This window comes from Acomys minous (assembly GCF_964271855.1).
Source record: "Acomys minous genome assembly, chromosome: 15".
NCBI lineage: Eukaryota > Metazoa > Chordata > Mammalia > Rodentia > Muridae > Acomys > Acomys minous.
The window spans coordinates 15,242-20,904 of NC_140497.1; the positions used below are offsets into that span (position 1 = coordinate 15,242).

General features: G+C 47.4%; 1 pseudogene across 1 annotated transcript; it reads right to left on the bottom strand.

The window, feature by feature from the left end:
- Positions 1-3,188: 3,188 nt before the first annotated feature.
- Positions 3,189-4,984, bottom strand: LOC311584141 (F-box/LRR-repeat protein 19-like; annotated as a pseudogene). Its single transcript has one exon. The product of its transcript is annotated as an F-box/LRR-repeat protein 19-like (transcript).
- Between the last annotated feature and the right edge of the window lie 679 nt (positions 4,985-5,663).

The following is a 5,663-nucleotide window of genomic DNA, read 5'->3' on the forward strand; positions in this document are numbered from 1 at the left end:
TTCACTTTGTTGATCTATAACACGCTACTTAGTCTGAATATATGTGGGTTCTTGGGAATAATTTGTTTTCCTCACTTGCAATGAGAAAAAGGTTTACGTATGTACTGTTTTTACATGGCCATTCATTAAAAGAAAAACAGAATGTAATCACATTATAATTTTTTATAATGCTTGGAAGGAATTTGTTGGGATATGTAAGCTATAAGAAAAACTAAAGTTGTTGGAACACGCCTTGCTTCATCTACTGTGTGTGTGCATGTGTGTGTGAGAATATTCCGTCCTTTTTATTTTTCTTCTTTGCTAGTGACAAGCAAAACTGGCCCCCAGCTGCTGGCCAAAGGGAGAACTGGATCCAGCACATCAAGCCAGATTCCATCAGAGAAGTCTGGTGAGTGATCAGTCACCAACTCTATGTCCTGCCTCAATTTCCCCCGTAGTGTTCAAGCTGGCCTTCGACGGAATGGGCAGAGGCTTCACCTTATTAAATACACTCACGGGGTTTCTCTCCATTATGAACTCTTTCATGCCTTCGAAGATGACTGGGACATGGGAAGGCTTTACTATACTCATTAAATCCATAGGGTTGCTCCCCAGTATATGTTCTTTTATGATATTGGAAACGACTGTGATGTGCAAAGGATTCACCATATTAAATACCTTTAGAGCATCTCTCCACAGTGAACTATATTATACCTTTGAGGATGGCTCTGAGGTGCGAAGGCTTTACAACATTGAGTATATTCAAAGTGTTCCTTTCCCATGTGACTTCTTTCATGCCTGCAAGGATAATTAGAGCATGTGAAAGCTTTCCCACATTCATTACACTGAATTAACTTTCCTCTGTGAATTAATTTTACAGTTGGGTCTAATGGTAAAGAGGAACCAGATCTTAAGGTTTTTATCACTTTACGTTCATGGTTTTCCCCTTCTTTATGTGTTGAGTCTCTGAAGATACCTATGGTAGTGAGAGCATTTATTACATGGCTCACATTTATAGCATCATTTTTCTATATGATGCTTTTCATATATTTGAAGAGAACTGGAAGAACTCAGAGCTTTATCACACATACTGCATTCACAAATTTTTATATAGTGTAATTCATACCACATTTGAAAACTGAACCAGGACAAACAGAAGATTGTTCACATTCTTAGTACTCATAGAGATTTTCTGCATGTGTTTTTGGAAGTTCACAATGATGTTGGAAAACCATTTAATTGTAAACTTGTATCACACTCATAAAGTCTAATCAAAGGGGGAACTCCTACTTATCTTCTACTTGTTCTGGAGAGAGGTATGTGGTTTCTTTCAATATCCCTATGCTCACATGGCTTATATCCATTGTGACATACAGTACACCCATTAAGAATAAAATATGAAAGGTTTCCACATTGTATTCAGTTTGATTCCTGACAGACATAGTATGTGATTAAGGTTTCTCAACAACATTCATGATTATCATAAACTGCCCTCTCACTGATCTTAGCAACATTACTACAAGTCTATGTCTAACACTAGCAATGCTGTGGACTTTTTGCTTATAGAAGGTTTTGGACACATACCTATCACATATTCAACATGTATTCCTTTTGCAATATCTAAGTGGTATGAAACTAAACCGACCGGCAGTTCTACAGCACAGCTCTAATCAGGCCATGATTCAAATAGTGACATTTGTTAAGTCACTGTTTCCTTGTGTCAGTTCTTAGATGAATGTCTTAAGAACACAAATCAGGGCTGGAGAGACGGCTCAGAGGTTAAGAGCACTGATTGCTCTTCCAGAAGTCTTGAGTTCAATTATCATCAACCACATGGTGACCCACAGCCATCTAAAACGAGATCTGGTGCCCTCTTCTGTTTAGCAGACATATATGCAGGAAAAAACACTGTATACATATACATAATAATAAATTATGTCGAAGAAATAAATAGAGGAAAGAAAAAAAAGAGCACAAATCACACTCTTGACACTGAGGTGCGTGGTTTAGTGATAATGTAATAAACGTCACTGAACGTAAAGCAGTGGGGCTCTGGTTTTCTTGGGTGTTTTTGTTTGTTTATTTTTTATTTTGGGTTTTTGTGGGGTTTTTTGTTGTTGTTTTGTTTTTTTGTTTTGTTTGGTTTATCAAGAGTCTGCGTTTTATAGCAAACCATATTGTACAGACTTGGGAGTTTAGGGGTCTAGACTGGCTGAGTCCCCCACTTGCCCCTAGCCGGGGTGCTTTCTTCCCTCCCTCAAGCGTCACCATGGTCAAGCCTTTCTCCAACCCCAGGCCACCCCCATCTGCCTTTGGTCTGCCCAACCCCCACCCCAACTCATGCACCTTCCTGTTATCTGAGGTATGTGGATAAATTTCCTTCTCCCACACCCACGTGGTACAATCCAGTTCCCCCTGGCATAAATTGAGTGGGACCTGGACCAAACTCCTCCCTCAGGCTCTCGAGACTCCACCCCCACACTGGAAGAAGGAAAGGGGTGGGGAGAGGGGAGAGGGGAGGTGCCAAGAGTCTGTTAACTAATTTCCCACAGCAACTAAGAGGGACTGTTTCCAGTCGTAGTGCTGATTTCCGGAAGGGTCCATTGGCTGCTATTTCCATGGCAACCAGGAGTGGCAGTTACTTAGGCAAATGGGACACAAGTTTCCATGACAATGAAAGAATGGGATGAGCCAAGCTGGAGGAGTCCCATCTTGCCCATCTTTAAGCTGACATCCCCCACCAGGTCAGAGTGGTGGAGCTGTTAGAGACAGTAATGCAAGAGAGCTGGGGGGTGGGACAGACCAAACGGGGTGTCCATTAGCCCAGGTTAGGTCAAGCTGGTCCCCTCACATCACAGTACCCCAGGTCCCAGAATCTCCTGATTCAGTACAGATGAATGTCCAAGTATAGTGTAGAGAGCCAGGCAGGGGTCTGGGCTACCCCTCACCACTCCCCTGGGCCACGAGCTGAACAGCAGGTTGACTCGCAGCCCCCACTCCTTGTAATAGCTGCCATTTTCAGTGACGTTCAAGGAGTCAGGGTCAGGGAAAGAACTGAAATCTAGACAGAGGGAATGGAGAGGGGTAACCCCACAGAGAGGGAATGAGCCCCACATCTGCTCTCTCCCAGCCACCAGTCCTGGCATTTCCTGGTTTGTATCTGACTCCTGGATCCCCAACTGCTCCTCTGGTTTCCCATTTTTGGACCCGCATCCCATCCAACTGGTCTTTGTTCCCTGAACCCTTGTTGGTCTGCTCTCTGCCCTCCCCGCACCCATCCATCACCTCCCACAGCCACGTGGCTCCCAGTATCCTGCCCCCTCACTCTTCTCTACTAAAGACTTGCACCTTCACCTCCTCTCCCACCACCCCTTTGGCTCAGCACCTCCCCTGTACCTCTTGACCCACGCCCACAAGGAGATGGACAACGAAGCAGGTGGAAGGCAGAGATGGGAAGCAAAGATGCCCAAAGATATCAGTGAAGGTGGGAAAGGGGAAGGCTGGCTCAAGTCCCTGGGCAGAAATCCCAATATATTAAACTGAAGAGTGTCATGTCATGAAGAAAATAACCTGGCCTCACGTTTGGGGGTGAAATGAGGGCAAGAGGTCCAGGAACTGGGAGTCTTTAACATCCTTAATCCAGTGGAGGTCCAAGAGGCGCGGTGCAGGCAGTGGGGTGGAGCCCAGGGCAGAGGCGGAATGCCAGGACCACTCAGAAAGCACCAACTCCTACAAGCCTTACAGTCGGTTCAGAAAACACATGAGCTGCTTTTTGTGGAAACACCTGTCCAGCTGAGGCCCAGAGCACATGGCTGGTGGCAAACCACCCCATTAAGCATGGGTGGGGTCAGCGGCTTCCTCCGGCTTAGGGCCATCAGAGGCCACAGACGCTTGTTGTAGCACCAGCAGCTCAAAGTCCGGCAGACTCGCATGCAGACACATAACTCTTGGAGTCCAAGATGCTGGAAGACATGGAGCCATGCAGCCCGAGGCAGCAGCAAAGGCAGAGTGTCAGGCTCAGGGCTTCAAGGGGGGGGGGGCGTAACTGTGGAGGCCATGGTGGTGGGGCAAGGCCCAGGGGACAATAGAACAGTGGTCCCCCACTACCAGGGCATTTAGCCCACCACTACCCCATGGTTTTCCTTCTCGCCAGAGCTGCCCCAGGCTGGCTGAAGGCCATTCCAGGCCTCCCCAGGAGCTTTGTCCTCACTAAGCGATGTGCCAGAGGAGTCTGAGTCTGTGTCTGAGTCCTAGGAGGAAGAAGAGGTATCAGGCACCAACTCCAGCAGCTGGCACATATGCTTGAAACACTCAAGTTTCTCCCTCTGTGGTGATGGGAATGGCACTGCTGGGCCCTCAGAAGAAGCCATAGGTGGCTTGGGTTTCTCCCAGTTCTCGGGAGAGAGCCCAGGATGGCAGGATGAGAATGTCTGGCTGGGATTCATGACCCAGGGTGGGGCAGAAGGCCAGGGCTGCCTGGGTCTGCTCCTCGGAGGAGGCAGGCATCTCCATCCACCTTCTTCAAGTGCTTCTCTTGGCCTCCTTTCACCTTTTTCCTTGGGGTGGGGGTCTCATTCCCTGCCTCCCACTCCTTCTGTTTGGGGGCCCAGACACATGTTCAGGGGGAGGGCTAGCAGGTAAGGGTCCCTTTCTTCTGGGCAGAGGTGGAGGTGGTGGCTCCTCTGTCAGCTTCCATCCACCCCCTCACCACTGTCAACCCTGTGGTGCCCTGGACCCTCACCTGCATCCTTGTCCATACTGGGTACATCGGGGACACTCCCAGCATTTGGGGATCTCTGAATTGATAGCACCCTCAGCATTTCCCATCTTCAGGCAGCCAGGGTGGATGATCCCATTGCAGACTGTACACTCCATGAGGCTCAAACCAAACTTCTCTTCCTCTCCATCCACCTTCCTCCTTCCCAGCTTCCCCACACAGAAGGTATACAGCAGTGTGTGGGAGCACGGACGCAGTGCACTGCCGAAGCAGACACGACTGCTTCATGTGCCTGCTCCACTGACGCCCTCAGCTTCTTCGTGTCTACTCAAAAATGGCAGTAACACACTCAGTTCGCACACGCATACAGCTGTGTGTGGGAGCACGGGCGCAGCGCACTGCCCCACCATTTCGGGGGTTCAAACCTCTCCCACTGCTGGTTCACGGGGGAGGGGGGCCGGGGTCGCTGCAACCAGCCACCTTCCCCTGGGTCCCCCTGACCCACAGAGACAGGGCACGCAGAGGCTGGTTGGTGGTTTCGTTTTTTTTAACACTGTTGCTTTTCTCTAAAAATTGCAGGGAACATTAAAATTTTTTCTGCAAGACATGTATCAGCTTGCACATGAAAATTACCATCCATGTCTTCTAGAACTTGACAACGTTCTCAAATATTATGGTCTCCCAAATTGTAGCTTAAAATATAGTACTAGAAAATATATTATATATTATTGGAAATTAGGAAAATTAAAGTTATTATATTCAGAGTCTCTAAGAACCATGCATGATTTCTTTACCTCATTCTTCCACAATCTCATTTGAAATTGCAGAAGAACAACAGTAACAGAGAAACATTTGTCCCATGACTTTAAAAAGAAAAAAGATAATTCAGTCCTACCTACAGCAGCTTGGTTCTTGTAGGTCTCCAGCATCACATCCTTGTAGAGACTCTTCTGGGAAGGATCCAGCA